Genomic DNA, 20,694 nt, shown 5'->3' on the forward strand with positions numbered 1-20,694 from the left:
ATATTTTCACAACCAAATTTTCTCATTTTCTAACTTATCTTACAAATAAAATTGGAGATAATATTCCTAAACCATGTACATTGTATGTCATACATATTGAGAAATAGGCATAAAATACAAAAGGAACTATATCATTAAATTAACACTCATTTGATTGAAATATGATTGACCTGCATTTTCTTTTCTGCATTTTTGATTTAAAAACATATTCTTCATGGCATATACATAAATTTCATAATCAGAAAAGAGATTCTAATTATAATTTACTTAAAATAAATACCTTTTCAAAATGCATATCTTTTTCTCAAAATAATATCCATGTTAAATCATAGGAATTCCCTGGTGGCTCAGATGGTAAAGAATCTGCCTGCAATGTGGGAGACCTGAGTTCAATTCCTTGGTCTGAAAGATCCCCTGAAGAAGGAAATGACAATCCACTCCAGTTTCTTGCTTGGAGGATTCCAAAGACAGAGGAACCTGGCAGGCTACAGTCCTTAGAATCACAAGAGTTGGACACGACTGAGTGACTAACACTTTCACTTAAATCATAATGCATATTTATTTAAAATCAATAGTCAACTATTGATATTATATGCCCACCCTTAGCTTTCATGAGTTTATAACAGTTTTTGTCTTCAAAATAAGTCAAATAAATGTATATTATAGAGTTAAATGAGAAAATGAGACTTAAGTTAGTAGAAGTTAATATATTACTACAACATAGAGTTAATCTCCAAGGATACAGCCTCTCTTTCAGTACAAACATCCTTAAAAATAATTATGCTTAATAAGACATTTCAAGAGGAAAAAGTGTCCCCAGTCGAAGGTATTATGTTCCATGAGGAAAGAACACCTTTGTTTAAGAATATGGGCTTAGAAACATAGAGATATAAAACAGATTGTTGAGCACTCTAATGGTGCCAGTCTAGCTTAGCTATGATGGTCATAATAGTGTCATTTGTCAGCAGCCTTCCTTTTCTCCTCTACCACTGAGTAAGCAGCTTACAGAGTAAAGCCAAAAACTGAGATGCAATATTAGATACCATCTGTGTTGCTCATCTGATTTCAATCCAAATCGTTCTCAAGCCAATCATGGAACCAAGTGAAGAATTTGATTGTGATTAGGGTGAGGAATGAAAAAGGCACAAAGCTAGAAGATCAGCATCTAGCTTCCAGGCACAAAAAGGTGGTTTGCATGTTTTGAAAATTACATTTTGAAAAGATTTTTGACCTAGAAAATCATAATATGCACAGAGCTGGACAAAAATGGAAATAAATGCATTTGGTGTGCAAGTGAACACTCACACTGTAGAAGTGATTTTTTAAAATATCTACTTATTTCAACAATGTATTCTTTCTAATTATTTTAGCAAAATATCTGACAATGTTGAAATATGGGATAATAAAAATTGCATGCATCTCTGTGTGATGTAAAAATTTAATTCTGAGATACTTATTTCCTTAAATACTTGAGGACTGCAAGCAAATAAGAAATCAGTGTATCGACCTGTGTCCTAGTGATAGACATCTGCTCTGCATGTGAGCCACTACTGAGTCATCTTCAAAGCACATAAAGTAGCCATTTGTTTGTTTTATTAAGCTACATTTAAAAGAATGAAATTAGAATACTCACTAACACCACACATACACACACAGAGAAACTCCAAAAGGATTAAATAAATATACAACTGGCCAATATAAAACTCTTAGAAGAAAACATAGGAGGAACATTATTTAACATGAATCACAGTAAGATCTTTTTTTGACTCACCTCCTAGAGTAATGAAAATAAAAACAAAAATAAACAAATGGAACTAATGAAACTTAAAACATTTTGTACAGCAAAGTAAACCATAAACAAGATGAAATGACAACCTTCAGAATGAAAGGAAATATTTTCAAATGAGGCAATCAACAAGGGATTCATCTCTAAAATATACAAACAGCTCAATAATAAAAATAAATAAATGACCCAATCAAAAAATGGGAGGAAAACCTATACAGACATTTCTTCAAGAAAGAAATATAGATAGCCAAAAGGCACATGAAAAGATGCTTAACATCACCAGTTATTAGTGAAATGCAAATTAAAACTTCAATGAGATATCATCTTCCACTTGTTAAAATGGCCATCATCAAAAAATCTACAAACAATAAATGCTGGAGAAGGTGTGGGAATGTGAATTGATAGAGCCACTATGGTGAACAGTGTGTAGGTGCCTTAAAAAACTACCATATGAAATATGGTAGAAATAGAACTACCATATGACCCAGCAATTCCACTACTGCGCATATACCCTGAGAAAACCATAATTCAAAAAGACACCTGCACCCCAGTGTTCACTGCAGTACTGTATTACACTAGCCAGGACTTGGAAGAAACCAAAATGTCCATTGATAGATGAATGGATGAAGATGTGATACATATAAACCACAGAATATCACTCAGCCATTAAAAAGAACAAAATTGGGTTATTTGCAGAGATGTGGATGGACTTAGAGACTGTTACACAGAATGAAGTAAGTCAGGGAAAAGAACCACAGAAAAAGAACCACAAATACATTAATGCATATCTGGGGAATTTACAAAAATGGTACAGATGATCCTATTTGCAGGGCAGAAATAGAGACACAGACATAGAGAACAGATGTAGGACATAGAGTGAGGGGAAAGGGTAGTGGGAGGAACTGAGAGATTGGGATTGACATATATACCATGTTTTATTAAAAAGCAGAGATATTATTTTGCTGACAAAAGTCCATGTAGTCAAAGCTATGGTTTTCCCAGTAGTTATGTATGGATGTGAGATTTGGAGCATAAAGGAAGCTGAGCACCAAGGAATTGATGCTTTTGAACTGTGCTGTTCAAGAAGAATGTTGAGAGCCCTTTGGATAGCAAGGAGATCAAACCAGTCAATCCTAAAGGAAATCAATCCTGAATATTCATTGGAAGGACTGATGCTGAAGCTGAAGTTCAACACTCTGGCCACGTGATGCAAAGAAGTGATTCATTGGAAAATACCCTGATGCTGAGAAAGATTGAGGGCATGAGGAGTAGGAGACGACAGAGGATGAGATCGTTGGATGGTATCACTGATTCGATGGACATGAGTCTGAGCAAACTATAGGAGTTGGCGATGGACAGGGAAGCCTGGCATGCTGCAGTCCATGGAGCTGGAAAGAGTCGGGCATGACTGAGGGACTGGCCTGAACTGAACTGATGTCTAAAATACATAGCTAGTGGCTACCTGCTGTATAGCACGGGGAGCTCTGCTCAGTGCTCGGTGGTAACCTAGATTGCTGGGATGGGGAGGTGGGGAGATGGGTGGGAGGTGGGGAGGCGGGTGGGAGGGAGGTCCAGGATGGAGGGATATATGTATACATACAGCTGATTCCCTTTATGATTCAGCAGAAATTAACACAACATTGTAAAGCAACTGTACCCCATATATATATAAAAGGAATAGTTGAAAAGAAGGCTAGTCACATCACTCTTATCTATTTTGACCATTGCTGGCTATTTTGGGGGGTTGAAGATAAGTTATTGGCTATTTTTGTCTATTATCATCATATTTTCAATCCTTTGTGTTTTTTCCCAACATTTTGAGCAGTGTTCTTGTTTGTTGGGTAGGTGGTGATATAGGGCAATATGGCAAGAGCAAGATATATATTTGTAAACATAAAATATTATAAAATTTAAATGTTGGTTATTTTAAACATCTTTTATGATATAAAAAGAATGAAAGACAAACATTTGCCTTTGGATACCAACAAAGTATATCATTTTAGGGCTCAGAAAATTATCTCCACAGGCATATATTATCCAATAACGTACACTGAACACTTTCTATTATTGCAAATTATTGGAATCATGTATGTAAGCTCTATAATGTATTTAAACATTAATGCATAAAGAAAAAAAGTATAGAAGTGGTTCTATGAATTCTCTTCCCCCAAGATTTGCCAACTTTTATGGAAAGAGATACTTTTAATCAACAAAATAAATGTGATATGAGTTAAATATATGATTTTCAATATGACACTTAAATTAAAAAATCACTTTCAGTAAGAAACATTATGGTATATTATCAAAGCTTATAATATATATAAATGTTGTTAAGAGGCATTTTAAAAATGTGGTCAGAAGCAAGTGTTCTAGGAGATATTGTTCTCGTTTGTTTTTTTTCCAGTGGTGTTTTCCAATTGCATTCTACTTTAAGGAGAGGTGTATTAGGTTTGAGGGCAATGATTGATTCTGATATTTATCTTCTAAATGACACATTTATCTTGCTAGGAAAATATTTTAACAAGAACATAGTATGACAAATGCATCGCCATGAGCTAGTTATCCAGGTTTCAATGTTGAACAGTCTAAATGAACTGATCTGGAACAAGTTTGACACTTTCAGAAAAACTACATGTAACTCTCTGTTAGATGGTTTCTCCCTTATTAATGAAGTTAAATCTTGATTTTATGACTTCATATTACAATACTGCAAAATTGTATTAAAAAGTTTGTATACTTTAACCTCAAATGCATTAACTCTCAGAGCAGGTGTTATTACTGTTTCTATTAATAGGAAACTCCAGGGAAAGCACTTACCACAGTGCCTGCTTTAAAATAGTGCTCACTGAATAATGTCTGCTATCCTTGTTACTTTTCAACATACACTCTACCCAAATTCTCTTTTCCTAAGTTATACATTATTAACATCTCAAGAAGAAATTAAATTTTCCTTTTTTTTTTGTTTCCACATATAAGAAGCTTGAAAGCTGCCACTCTCTCCTAACAAGTAAAAAGCTGAAAAAAACTGAAATATCAACAATTCTTAGACCCACAAGAAAGATTTGAACAGAAGGCAAATTGTTGCCCCCAGCACTGGTAAGACAAAACAGCAAATACAGAAAACTCATGACCTACCTGCGTGGAAACCATCACGGGAATCCGCACGGAGTAAGGAAAATGTGAACTGTAATTGCTGGAGATTCAGCATAGACACCTCATCAAAACTCTGGGGTACCCAACTAACAGGGGGAGCCCCTACAGTTTTGTGAGATTTGCCTCATACTGCTTCCACTGACTCCACAGTAGATATCAGAGTAAAAGTCCCCCAGTCTTCCAGCAGTGGAGTGGAAAGGAACCATTTTAACATATGCCAGAGCATTCTGTTCTTAACAAGCAATTTCCTCCAGGGAAACTAATGAACCAAAGTTTGGGCTTCCAAGGTGGCTCAGTGGTAAAGAATCTGCCTGCCAACCAAGAGACGAGGGTTTAATCTCTTGATCAGGAAGATCCCCTGTAGGGGGGAAATGGCAACCCATTCCAGGAACCTCAAGGGCTACCATCTTTGGGGTCACAAAGAATCTGACATGACTTAGTGACTAAACCACCAATAAGAACACAACAAGATAACTGATCTGGGGAAAGGGAATACCCATCTCCAGCCTGCTCTAGCCATCCTATCTCACCTAAAAAGGAAGAGGGAAAAAATTGAAAGCATTCATGATATTTACAGTGCAGAGGCTGAGGCTTAAGTAAAAGGTGAGATTTAATTATGAGACTATAGACTGCTTCCCCTCCCTCCATATCTTACTACCACCTTAAGAAAGGCAGCTATTTTTACCTACCAGTTCATGTCAGCTGATCAAGAAAAATTACAAAGCATACCAAAATAGCAAAATAAATAAGTAATACAATTTGAAGAGACACACCAAGCATCAGATTAGATTTATACTGAAGTATCCATTTTGGGGAGTGTTAATGTAAATGGTATTGTGTTCTTAATTTCAAATTTCACTTGTTCATTACTGATATATAGAAAAGCAATTGACTTTTGCTTGTTGACCTTGTACCATATAATCTTGGTGGAATGGCTTATTAATTCCAGGAGTTTTTTGGTCAGATCTTTTGGATTTTCTGCATGATCCGATTTTCTGATGATCTTATCTTCAAACAAGGGCAGTTTTATTTGTTTCTTCCCAATATGTATGACTTGTATTTCCTTTTTTTGTTTCTTACTGTGTTAGCTAGAATTTTCAGCACAGTGTTGAAAAGAAGTAGCAAGAAAATGCATTCTCACTTGAACTTAGTGTGAAAGTGTTAGTTGCTCAGTCATTTCCAGCTCTTTGTGACCCCATGTAGCCCACCAGGCTCCTCTGTTCATGGGATATTTCCAGGCAAGAATATTGGAGTAGGTTGCCATTCTCTTCTCTAGGGGATCTCCCCAACCAAGGGATCAAATTGATGTCTCTGGCACTACAGGTGGATTCTTTACCATTTGAGTCATATTGGTACATGCTCTCTATCGAGTTGAGGAAGATTCCCTTTATTCCTAGTTTAGTGAGAGTTTTTATCATGAATGGGGGTTGGATTATGCCCAGTGCTTTTTCTGCATCTATTGATATGACTGTGTGATTTTCTTTTTATTTTATTGATGTGAGGGATTACATTAATCATTTTTGGAATGTTGAAGTAACCTTGCACTCCTGGGATAAAACCCACAAGGTCATGGTGTATAATTATTTTTATATGTTGTTGGATTCAGTTTGCTAATAATTTTTGAGAATTTTTCATGCATGTTCTAGAAGGATCTTAGTCTTTAGTTTTCTTGTAATATCTCTGTTTCTGATATTTGGCTGACACTGGCGTCACATAATGAGTTAGGAAGTATTCCCACTAAGAGAATATATGAGAGCAGACTTTGTATTTCTTCCTTTTTTTCAGTTTGTTAAGACATGTTTTATGTCCTAAAATGGAGTATATCTTGGTGAATGCTATGTGAGCTTGAGAAGCATGTGTATTGTGCTGTTGTACTCTATAGAGGTCAATTATACACTGTTGATTGATGATGTTGTTGAGTTCCACTATGCCCTCCCTGATCTTCTACCTGCTGAAACTTTCACCATATTCATAAAGGGAAAACATGAAAACACATTACCTTCGGTACAGGCTGTGGAAAAAAACACCAAAGTATAATTCAAGGAAATGAACAGTTTTGAGCATTAAATTGGTGTAATTCCCTAATATTCTATTAATAATATAATTGAAAGACAGATCTGCTTTTGTGTGTTTCCACTTTCTTTAGATTGAGACAGGTATATATTTCAGAAAGAAAAAATATGTAAATTTTAGACCAAATGATATGACATTATTATAAAGTAGTTTTCACAACTGCTAGGGGCAGGATTCCAATGGTAACAGAATATTCTTATCTCTTTTCATCTTTACCATCTAAAAGAAAATACTTCACTTCATTCTCCAAGAAAAATCCAGGATAACAAAGGAGATGAGAATAGAGAATTGGACTAAATGAATTCCAGAAAAAGGAAAAATCAAGTAAACTATAAGCTTCTGAAATAATAAGGAAATAGTATTTTTCCTTTATTTTTTCCATAATAAGCATCTACCTTATTCCATGTTCCTAATATACATAATGAATCTGTACTATTTTAATGGTATATAATTTCTTATAGCAAGTAATTACTTTCTTCCCACTTGTTCATAGAATGCCAAGGTATGCATTAAAGTTACCTTAATAATTTTAAATTATTTAAAAATGAATGCAGCCACTTATATACATAATAAATATAATGTTAACATTCAATAATAATAATAATTAAGCAAATAATGAAAAGTCTAAATATAAGTGTTCATGGCAAAATCTTTCATACAAGTTTATCAGCTGGTGAAGAAAAAAGAAAATTGGGGGATATCAAACTTGGATAAGAAACTAAGAAATTTCTTATATCTGTTTTTTTTTGGGGGGGGGGTTGTGCTATTTCTTATTCTTCAAACAGAATTCAAAAGAAACATTATCTTTTCAAATATGTAGCACCTTCTAATGCTATAAAATTAAAGATTCAATACTGCAAATTACAGAGGTGAATTGCCACCATAAGATATATTGGCAGTCTTTATATAAACCAATTCCATTTATCTCCAGAAAATGTCCCAAATGTTTATGTATAATGTGAGCACTGCACTAGCTCTGGTGAAGAGCATATGATCATAGCACATTATCTAGCCTCAGAAGTCAGAGAGAAAGAGAGAGAGAGAGATAATGGTCTTAATATGACAACTTGTATGTTTGCAGTATGAAAGAGGTGTTGGACGAACAAGGAGAGAGCTGTTAGTTCTGCCTATGAAGGTGGATAAAGGAGCACATAAATGAAATGACATGTGTTGGGGCTTGAAATTTGAAAAGGAAGTGGAAAAGGAAAGGGCATGGAATGAAAAGTGGAATGAAAAAGAAGAATATTTAGGATTTATGGCAGGTTTCGGAGAAGGCAATGGCACCCCATTCCAGTACTCTTGCCTGGAAAATCCGATGGACGGAGGAGTCTGGTGGGCTGCAGTCTATGGGGTTGTGAAGAGTCGGACATGACTGAGCGACTTCACTTTCACTTTTCACTTTCATGCATTGGAGAAGGAAATGGCAACCCATTCCAGTGTTCTTGCCTGGAGAATCCCAGGGATGGGGGAGCCTGGTGGGCTGCTGTCTATGGGGTCGCACAGAGTCGGACACGACTGAAGCAACTGAGCATGGCAGGTTTACTTCGTAGGTAAAAAATAAAAAATTAAACAGCTAAACAGGTAAATGATAAGAAATTACAGACACTTGCAAAGATTCAAGAATAGACAGGGCCAAAGAGGCAAGAGTACAGCAGCAGCAGTGTAGGTCATGGGAAGGTGCAGTGTACAGAGAACTTAAATAACTGCTACATAATTGCTAAAGTAACTGTTGAGTTTCAAAATACACGGAAGCTTAAAACAACACATTTTTATTACTTTAAAAAAAACTTTGTATTCTACCTGGAAGAATATGTACACTCATTCAAAAACAAATTCACAACAGTTCAAAGTCATTCAGTGTTGCTTTGGGGACAGTTTATGTCTCAGGTTGCTGTGGTAAATCATAGCCTAGTGTTTAAGTAATAGATTAGATATAAACAATGATCATACAGTAATTGTAAAGACAATTAGACAAAATCTGTGTTTGTTAATTTTCATTAAGTCCTTCATGAGTCTGCATGGAGGTTTCACTTGTGTTTAAAGTTTAAAGCAGTGAGTGAAGGTTGTGGGTGCAATAATTTTCCTTTGCTACAGATTATTTTAGTTATTTCTTTAATATTTAAACTTCTTTCTCTTTTTATTCTTTGTGTTTGGTAAAACTAAGAAAATGTGCATCAGTGGTACAACTTGCTATATGCCTAAAATATATCTTTCAGAGATATTCCAGTTTTATTAAAATTCACTTATAAGTTATTGTGTATGCTGTGCTAAGTTGCTTCAGTCATGTCTGGCTGTCTGCACCCACCAGGCTCCATGGGATTCTCCAGGCAAGAATACTACAGTGGGTTGCCATGCCCTCCTGCAGGGGATCTTCCCGACCCAGGGATTGAACCTGCATCTCCAGCATTGGCAGGCAGGTTCTTTACCACTAGTGCCACCTGGGAAGCCCTAAGAAGCAGGGTTTATTCAGAATGAGTTATTATGATATTGTGAAACTATTACTGATGGCTGTAATGGATTGATTACAGGTAGATATTTTCTCAATTCTAAATAAATTAATTGAATGTCGAAGTAGTACTCTTCACTTTTTTTGAATTATAATATATTATTTCATTGTTCAAAAAAATTTTACTTAATTATTTTTCTACTGATACTAATATAAAAATAAAATACAACTAAAGAAAAATTTCACTGCCTGCACTTCCTTTTTAGCCATTATTTTCAGTTCATTTCACAGGTATATCTGTATATAAACTTGTCATAATAGGAAGAAATACAAATTGATCTGCTTCAGTTGTTCAATACTCTAGGTACACTCCACAGAGATTAGAAAGCTTTTCTATGAAGAGCTAGATAGTTTTGTTAGCCATACTGTATCTGTAACAACTACTCAGTTCTGGAGCTGTATTAAGAAGTTGCTGCTGCTACTGCTAAGTCGCTTCAGTCGTGTCCGACTCTGTGCGACCCCGTAGACGGTAGCCACCAGGCTCCCCCATCCCTGGGATTCTCCAGGCAAAAACACTGGAATGGGTTGCCATTTCCTTCTCCAATGCATGAAAGTGAAAAGTGAAAGTGAAGTTGCTCAGTCATGTCAGACTCTTAGCGACGCCATGGACTGCAGCCCACTAGGCTCCTCCATCCATGGGATTTTCCAGGCAAGAGTACTGGAATGGGGTGCCACTGCCTTCTCATAAATTATTCCTGCTGAAGCTAGCCAGAGACAATACATTCACAAATGGGTGTGTCTACTATCCAATAAAACTTGATTTACAAAAATGGCATGACTATTGGAAAAACAATAGCTTTGACTAGATGGACATTTTTGGCAAAGTAATCTCTGCTTTTTACGCTGATGTCCAGGTTGGTCATAACTTTTCCTCCAAGGAGCAAGCATTTATCAATTTTACTTCTTAGTAATGTAGATGGTAAAGCATCTGCCTACAATGTGAGAGACCTGGGTTCAATCCCTGGTTGGGAAGATCTCCTGGAGAAGAAAATGGCAGCCCACTCCAGTATTCTTGCCTGGAAAATTCCATGGACAGAGGAGCCTGGTGGGCTACAGTCCATGGGGTCATAAAGAGTCGGACACAACTGAGCGACTTCACTTTCACCTTCAGTGTAAGCTTGATAACTTCTTTTCTTGCTTGTTGGTTACTCTATGTCTTACTCTTTGAATGACCAAACAGTAACCTTTCTGAATCTTCTCAGCATTTCTAAAAGACTACAAGCATTGGTAAACAGTACTATTTAAATGCATTCTTAGGTTCCATACCTATAAATTCTATTAAAGTATGTTTGGGGTAAGAATCAGAAATCTGATTTTATTTTTTTTTAAGTAGGTACAGGGATTCATGGATCAAATCTAAGAAAAACTTAGCATGTGAAAGATATTTTAAAAGGTGAAATATCCAAGGCTGTTTAACTAAAAAAGGTAGTTCACTGGGTGAATAATTTTCAAAATGTGGATAGCTTTTGCTTGTTTGCTAAGAGAAAATGAAAAACAGTTGCATAAAAAATAAGATTTTTTTTGTTTGCCTTTTCAGGCTTTTTTGTTTGTTTGTTGCTGTTATTTATTTATTTGGCTGTGTTAGGTCTTAGTTGGGACATGCAGGCTTACTTGTTCCACAGAATGTGGGATCTTAGTTTCCTGCCCAGCCCAGGGGATCAAACCCATGTGCCCTAAATTACAAGGCAAATTCTTAACCACTGGACCACCAGGCAAGTCCCTGTTTCTTTTTCTTTTTTTTTTTATCCTAGGTAATTCAGGAACAATAATAGAATAAATGTCACATGGATCTTATATATTACAAATAATGCACTATTTTTTTACTTCATTTGGTTACAAAATTTTTGAATTTCCTATGTTGGTATTTGAAGTAACTATTTCAAAACCTAGGCTTTATTAAACAACTTATGGTATTTTTTCTCATTTTGTTTCTTATTCTATTCTTAAAAAAAATAACATATTTAGGAGGAGAAGACTTATTGTGATGAAGACTGACCTTACTATGGGATGTCAGAAGTGAACCCTGTATTATATTGTTGCAGCCTTGGAATCATAAAAGAGAACAGATTGTCCTTGTCCAGGAAGTTTTGTTCTTAACACTTTATCAGAAGTTCACAGAGAAGACTGGGGAAAAAAGTCTAACACCTTTTATTATTTACTTCACTTATAAATATCATAGAGGAAGAATAAAAGAACCTTAATGAATAGAAAGCATATTCAATCATTTCTCATCTCACACCAAATGAAGTTTATTACTCTGCTTTCACACCACAGGCTTATAGAATTGTATCATCTCGATGGTCTTCTTGATTGAGAATAAATGCTTCATTAAATTTAAATATAGCAACCTAATAACAATAGTAAAACCAGAGAGAATAATGACTGACATTAAAAGGAGAACACATATCACTCTTTGGAACCTATTCAACTTCCAAATAAAATGCAAAATTTAATGTTCACAGTTGCATAATAAATGCAAAGAATTATGGTATGACATAAGGATATAAAATCAAACTTAATTTGGGAGCAGTTTTCAATATAGAGAAATTTTGTTGTTTTTTAAATGGGAACTATAGAAGAAAGAATAAATAATTATAATCCCTAGGTTACTAGCTTTGGCAACTAAGTGAATAGTAATAAATTACACTAAGGTGAGCAATAATGAAGGAAGAACAGAGTGTGATTTTTGAGAGGTGTGCAGACAGAGTTCATTTTTCTTTTTAACACATGGAGTTTAGGTGTACTGGAGGACTCCACTTGGAGATGCCAAATAAGAAGTTGGTTCCTTAGATCTGGGATTCCAAAGAGTCTAGGCTGGAGATAATCCCCAAAACTATTTCCCAGCTCTCAGGTACAAGTAATCAATGCCTTATGAACTTTTTTTTAATGTTTCCATCCTAATAATTTAGTAGATTCCATGCCTAACCCCAAATATGCCATTATCTAAACCTGCAAACCATTATTCCCCATTTCTTTACAAAATGGCACTTCTAATCATCTGGTCTATAGGCCAGGGACTTAAGGAACTCTTGCCTAAAAGCCATCTCTGACACTCTGGGGTTTCAAACACTCAAGGGTCCTCCTATATGTTTGCTTCTCCTTTGTGCTACCATGAAAAACTGATCTGACAGCTTTGCCATCTAAATACTTATGAAATCCTATAATACTTATGAAATTTTATAACAATATCTTACCTGTGATCTTAGGATAAATACTTAATTCTTAAACTGGACTGAAAATAGGTAATATCTATCCCTTCCTGTGATTCTATTTTATCTTGATTCACTTCTCCTTTCTTTCATTTCACCAGTAATGATCAATTTTTCATTCAAACCTTCAATGATCCTTTTTTATATATATAATCACTAGAACTTCTCAGGTGATGTAGCAGTAAAGAATCCACCTGCCAATGCAGGAGACACAAGAGATGCAGGTTCAATACCTGGGTCTGGAAGATCCCCTGGAGTAGGAAATAGCAACCCACTCCACTAACCTTGCCCCTAAAATTCCATGGACAGAGGAGCCTGGTGGGCTACAGTCCATGAGGTTGCAAAGAGTCCAACCCAATTGAGCATGAACACATGGGCAGTAAATAGATAGATAGGTATCTTTCAATGTAAAAAATTGAAACTGAATTGAGCTACCTTCAGCAGCAAAAGGAATTATCAGGAATTGTATGGGAGCATTCATAGAACTAACAGGAAGGCCAGAGAAACAGGTACAGAATAAAACAGAAAAATGTGGTTGTCTGGCATCTACATAGCATAATCAATTCAACAGTTCCATATCAGTATCCATACAAAAAGGAATGAGCTTCCATTTCACTTTCATATTTTAAAAATTCTGTTCAAAATTCATGTTTCAAAAAGAGAAAATAAGACTGGCCTAACTTGCATTATATATATATTCCCTGGCAAGTGAAAGGCAGGAAACTTGATCAACAACACTGCTAGCCGCTTACAGAGGAGAAGCAATAACTGTCCATAAGTAAATTAAAGGGCTATTACAAAAGAGTCTGCAATTCATGATAGATAGCCAAAATTTTAAAACCCTATATACCAGTTCAGGGCCTTTATTCTGCTGCCATCACTGCCTGAAATATTCTATCCTCCTTTTATAAGTAAATTCCCACTTTTGCTTGTGAATTAATATCAAATATATGTTCCCAGTGAAACCCTTTCCCATATCAATTCTAACTTTCATATCTATTCACTGGGTCTAGTGTAATTTTCCTATATAACAGTGATCACAGATTGCATTTAGCAATTTACTTGTATATTTATTTGATTAAGGTTAATGAGTTGGACCATCAAAAAGGCTGAGCACTGAAGAACTGAAGTTTTTGGATGCTCTGGAGAAGACTCTTGAGAGTCCTTTGGACTGCAAGGAGATACAACCAGTCCATCTTAAAGGAAATCAGTCCTAAATATTCATTGGAAGGACTGATGTTGAAGCTGAAATGCCAATACTTTGGCCACCTGATGTGAAAAGCCGGCTCACTGGAAAAGACCCTAGTTTTGGGAAAGATCGTGGGCAAAAGGAGAAGAGAGCAGCAGAGGATGTGATGCTTAGATAGCATCACTGACTCAATGGACTTGAACTTGAGCAAAATCTGGGAGTTAGTGGAGTACAGGGAAGCTTGGTGTGCTGCAGCCCATGAAGTCAAAAAGAGTTGGATATGACTTAGCAACTGAAAAACCACGAGTATATCACTTTTATTTTTCAAATTGTATTCCAAGAACAAAACACAGTACCTCTCACGAAGCAGGTGTTCAACATACACTAGCTGAATAAATGAATAACCATGTAGTTGCTCTTTGATATCATGAGGGTGAAGGTAATCAAGTAAGCAAGACAGTGCGGTATTGTTGAAAGAACAGTGGGACAAAATAGAGAGCCCACAAGTAGACCAACATAGTTAGCTGATCTTTGATAAAGGATCAAAAGCAGAGGAGCAAAGATGGTCTTTTTAACAAATGGTACATGAACGACTGCACAACCACACACACACAGAAAAAGAAAGAAAGAATCAAGGTGCAAACCCTACACACTTTCAAAAACATTTATCCCCTAAGTATCACTGACCTAAATGTAAACCGCAAACTATGAAACTTCTAGAAGATGACATATGAGAGAACATAGATGACCTTGTGTTTGGTAACTACTTTTTTTTTTCTTTTACTTTATTTATTTTTTTTTACTTTATTTTACTTTACAATACTGTATTGGTTTTGCTATACATTGACATGAATCCACCATGGGTGTACATGTGTTCCCAAACATGAACCCCCCTCCCACCTCCCTCCCCATATCTTCTCTCTGGGTCATCCCCGTGCCCCAGCCCCAAGCATCCTGTATCCTGCATCAGACATAAATTGGCGATTTGTTTCTTACATGATAGTATACATGTTTCAATGCCATTCTCCCAGATCATCCCACCCTCTCCCTCTCCCTCAGAGTCCAAAATTCTGCTCTACACATCTGCGTCTCTTTTGCTGTCTCGTGTACAGGGTCATCATTACCATCTTTCTAAATTCCATGTATATGTGTTAGTATACTGTATTGGTGATTTTCTTTCTGGCTTACTTCACTCTGCATAATAGGCTCCAGTTTCATCCATCTCATTAGAACTGATTCAAATGTATTCTTTTTAATGGCTGAGTAATACTCTATTGTGTATATGTACCATAGCTTTCTTATCCATTCATCTGCTGATGGACATCTAGGTTGTTTCCATGTCCTGGCTATTATAAACAGTGCTGCGAAGAACATTGGGCTACATGTTTCTTTTTCTATTCTGGTTTCCTCGGTGTGTATGCCCAGCAGTAGGATTGCTGGGTCATATGGCAGTTCTATTTGTAATTTTTTAAAGAATCTCCACACTGTTCTCCATAGTGGCTGTACAAGTTTGCATTCCCACCAACAGTGCAAGAAGGTTCCCTTTTCTCCACACCCTCTCCAGCATTTATTGCTTGCAGACTTGGATCGCAGCCATTCTGACTGGTGTGAAGTGGTACCTCATTGTGGTTTTAATTTGCATCTCTCTGATAATGAGTGATGTTGAGCATCTTTTCATGTGTTTGTTAGCCATCCATATGTCTTCTTTGGAGAAATGTCTATTTAGTTCTTGGGCCCATTTTTTGATTGGGTCATTTATTTTTCTGGAATTGAGCTGCATAAGTTGCTTGTATATTTTTGAGATTAGTTGTTTGTCAGTTGCTTCATTTGCTATTATTTTCTCCCATTCAGAAGGCTGTCTTTTCACCTTGCTTATATTTTCCTTTGTTGTGCAGAAGCTTTTAATTTTAATTAGATCCCATTTCTCCAGTGGACCACATTCTGTCAGACCTCTCCACCATGACCCGCCAATCTTGGGTTGCCCCACAGGCATGGCTTGGTTTCATTGAGTGAGACAAGCCTGTGGTCCTAGTGTGACTAGATTGACTAGTTTTCTGTGAGTATGGTTTCAGTGTGTCTGCCCTCTGATACCTTCCTGCAACACCTACCATCTAACTTGGGTTTCTCTTACTTTGGGCATGGGGTATCTCTTCATGGCTGCTCCAGCAAAGCACAACCGGTGCTCCTTACCTTGGACGAGGGGTGGTATCTCCTTACCACCACCGTTCTTGACCTTCAACGTGGAATAGCTCCTCTAGGCCCTCCTGTGCCTGCGCAGCCACCACTCCTTGGGTTGCTCCTCCCAGCCGCCGGCCCAGGCCTAGGGCATGGGTGGCTCCTCCCAGCTGCCGCCGCTGGCCTCAGGCTCGGGGTACCTCCTCAAGGTCACCACCCCTAGCCTCAGGAGCGAGGTGACTTCTCCCGGCCACCCCAAACTAGGATGCGGGGTGTCTCCTCCCGGCTGCCACTGACCTCGGATGCAGGGAAGTTCCTCTTGGCCTTCTTCACGACCAAGATAATCATGATGATGTTATCACTAATCTAGAGCAGATATCTTGGAATGTGAAGTCAAGTGGGCCTTAGAAAGCATCACTATGAACAAAGCTAGTGGAGGTGATGGAATTCCAGCTGAGCTATTTCAAATCCTCAAAGATGATGCTGTGAAAGTGCTGCTCACAATATGCCAGCAAATTTGGAAAACTCAGCAGTGGCCACAGGACTGGAAAAGGTCACTTTTCATTCCAATCCCAAAGAAAGGCAATGCCAAAGAATGCTAAAACTACCGCAATTGCACTCATCTCACATGATAGTAAAGCAATACTCAAAATTCTCCAAGCCAGGCTTCAGTTCGTGAACCACAAACTCCCTGATGTTCAAGCTGGTTTTAGAAAAGGCAGAGGAACCAGAGATCAAATTGCCAAAATCCACTGGATCATGGAAAAAGCAAGAGAGTTCCAGAAAAACATCTATTTCTGCTTTATTGACTATGCCAAAGCCTTTGACTGTGTGGATCACAATAAACTGTGGAAAATCCTGACAGAGATGGAAATACCAGACCACCTAACCTGCCTCTTGAGAAATCTGTATGCAGGTCAGGAAGCAACAGTTAGAACTGGACATCGAACAATAGATTGGTTCCAAATAGGAAAAGGAGTACGTAGGGCTGTATATTGTCACGCTGCTTATTTAACTTATATGCAGAGTACATCATGAGAAATGCTCGGTTGGAAGAATCATAAGCTGGAATCAAGATTGCCAGGAGAAATAATAACCTCAGATATGCAGATGATACCACCCTTATGGCAGAAAGTGAAGAAGAGCTTAAAAAACCTCTTGGTGAAAGTGAAAGAGGAGAGTGAAAAAGTTGGCTTAAAGCTCAACATTCAGAAAACAAAGATCATGGCATCTGGTCCCATCACTTCATGGGAAATAGATGGGGAAACAGTAGAAACAGCGTCAGACTTTATTCTGTGTGGCTCCAAAATCTCTGCAGATGGTGACTGCAGCCATGAAATTAAAAGTCACTTACTTCTCAGAAGGAAAGTTATGACCAATCTAGATAGTATATTCAAAAGCAGAGGCATTACTTGGCCGACTAAGGTCCGTCCAGTCAAGGCTATAATTTTTCCTGTGGTCATGTATGGATGTGAGAGTTGGACTGTGAAGAAGGCTGAGCGCTGAAGAATTGATGCTCTTGAACTGTGGTGTTGGAGAAGACTCTTGAGCATCCCTTGGACTGCAAGGAGATCCAACCAGTCCATTCTGAAGGAGATCAACCCTGGGATTTCTTTGGAAGGAATGATGCTAAATCTGAAACTCCAGTACTTTGGCCACCTCATGTGAAGAGTTGACTCACTGGAAAAGACTCTGATGCTGGGAGGGATTGGGAGCAGGAGGAGAAGTGGACGACAGAGGATGAGATGGCTGGAAGGCATCACGGACTCGATGGACATGAGTCTGAGTGAACTCTGGGAGATGGTGATGGACAGGGAGGCCTGGCGTGCTGTGATTCATGGGGTCACAAAGAGTTGGACACAATTGAGCGACTGAAGTGAACTGAACTGAACTGATCCCATTCGTTTATTTTTGCTTTTATTTCCAATATTTTGGGAAGTGGATCATAGAGGATCCTGCTGTGATTTATGTCGGAGAGTGTTTTGCCTATGTTCTCCTCTAGGAGTTTTATAGTTTCTGGTCTTACGTTTAGATCTTTAATCCATTTTGAGTTTATTTTTGTGTGTGGTGTTAGAAAGTGATCTAGTTTCATTCTTTTACAAGTAGTTGACCAGTTTTCCCAGCACCACTTGTTAAAGAGATTGTCTTTACTCCATTGTATATTCTTGCCTCCTTTGTCAAAGATAAGGTGTCCATATGTGTGTGGATTTATCTCTGGGCTTTCTATTTTGTTCCATTGATCTATATTTCTGTCTTTGTGCCACTACCATACTGTCTTGATGACTGTGGCTTTGTAGTAGAGCCTGAAGTCAGGCAAGTTGGTTCCTCCAGTTCCATTCTTCTTTCTCAAGATTGCTTTGGCTATTCGAGGTTTTTTGTATTTCCATACAAATCTTGAAATTATTTGTTCTAGTTCTGTGAAAAATACTACTGGTAGCTTGATAGGGATTGCATTGAATCTGTAAAAGGACTAGTAAGTTGGACTTCACTAAAATGAAAAAATTATGCTCTGCATAAGAGAATGAGAAGACAAGCCACAAAGAGGAGAAAATATTTGCAAAAGACATGTCTGATAAGGCACTGTTTTCTAAACTATACAGAGGGCTCTTAAAAGTCAACCATAAGAGCACAACCTCATTAAAAATGGATAAAAGACCTTAAGACATTCTTTACCAAAAAAAAAAAAAAGGATATACAGAAGCCAAATAAGCATATAAAATATCCTATCATATGTCATCAGAGAAATACTAATTAAAACATTAGGATATGACTACATATCTATTAGAATGGCCAAAACCTAGAACACTAGGAACACCAAATGCCAACAAGGACAAGGAGCAACAGGAACTCTCATTCATTGACATTGAAAGACTGTTATGTGGTTTCTTACAAAAGTAAACATACTCTTACCATATGATCCCAATCATGTTCCCTGGTATTTAATCAAAAGATTTGAAAACATATTCACACAAAACCTGCACACAAATGTTTATACCAGCTTTGCTCATAATTTGCAAAACTTGTAAGCTACCAAGATGCACGTCAGTAGGTGAATGAATAAATTGTGATATATCTAGACAATAGAATATTTTGCAACACTAAAAATAAATGAGTTTCCAAGCCATAAAAAGACATGGAAAATCTGTAACTCCACTTTACTAAGTGAAAGAAACCAATCTGAAAAGACTATATACTGCATTATTCCCCACTATATGACATTCTGTAAAAGGAAAGAACTATGAAGACGGTAAAAAGACCAGTGGTTGCCAGAGGTTAGGGAAAATAATGGGATGAGTAGGCAGAGCACAGAGGATTTTTTAGGTCAGTGAAAGCATTAAGTACAAAGCTATGATGGTGCGTATGTGTCATTATAAATATGGCCACATTCATAGAATGTACAAGACCAAGAGAGAACTCTAAGGTAATCTAGGGACATTTGATAATGATGTGTCCATGTCAAGTTCATTAATTGTTACTAATGTGGCACTCTGGTGGAGGATGTTGATAATAGAGGAGGCTCAGGCTATGTAGCTAGAAAGTATATGAGAAATCTCTGTATCTGACTCTCAGTATTTTTGTAAACTTAAAACTGCTCTAAAAATAAAGTCCGTTAAACTTATGAATATGGGGACATTTCAGTGATGAACAATGAAACAGGAACCCAAAGGAATGCTCAGGCCAGTAAGGAAACCAGGATGATGCTAAATCACAAAAGTCAAAGGAAGACCATTTGAAGGAGGAATCAGTCATGACAAAGGGTAAAAGTAAACTAAGGTTGATGAAAAATCATGGCATTTAACATAAAGAGATAATTAATAATCTTGGGGGTAAATTTCAGAGAATTAATGGGAGAGGTTAGAACTGAGAAATATGAACTGTTCACAGTTTAGTTTGGAAAGTCTATGACATGAACAGTAACTGCGTTCTTCATGCATGAAGGACAGGAATTCTAAGAACTTTTTGTTTGCCCTTCATAGTTGTATTGCTGCTACAGTGTTTGAGGAAAAACAAACTAGAATAAGTTTAAATATACATAAAAATTTTAAATTGAAGGAAAATCTGAACACATAGATGATTATTAAGCAATTGACTAAGAAGAGAAAGTGAGAAGGTTCAAGTCATTACCTTTAGAGAGAAAGGGGCTTCTCCAATTTTAAGGAAGGGAAATAGGAAATGGCTGAGGGTACAAATAAAACCACAGGTTTAGAACTAGAAATCTGAGGGAGTTCAGCCTATTTGACATGGAAACATAAGATAATTTGGTCAATAGTGTAATCCAGGCAAAAAAGAAAATGAGAGACTGGGAGGGTAACCACAAGCAATATAGAGAAATTAAAAAGTGGGGAAAATAGCCTAGAAATTAAAATGATAGACAACATTGACTTGCAGCTTCATGAGACTTGAAGTATAATCATATTTTTCTCTCTTTAAGAATAGAAGAGAAAATTACAGACATAAAAATAAGCATGAGGCTGTGGGAGAAATCCACACATTTGAGAGACCCTGAAGCTTAAACTGACTTAGCTTCATGGCAAATCTGCTTCTTGCCATAAAACTTGCTGATAAATTTGGCATGGAGTAGGAGTGGAGGAGTTTGCGTTAA

Source organism: Capricornis sumatraensis, chromosome 4 (assembly GCF_032405125.1).
Source record: "Capricornis sumatraensis isolate serow.1 chromosome 4, serow.2, whole genome shotgun sequence".
Classification (NCBI taxonomy): domain Eukaryota; kingdom Metazoa; phylum Chordata; class Mammalia; order Artiodactyla; family Bovidae; genus Capricornis; species Capricornis sumatraensis.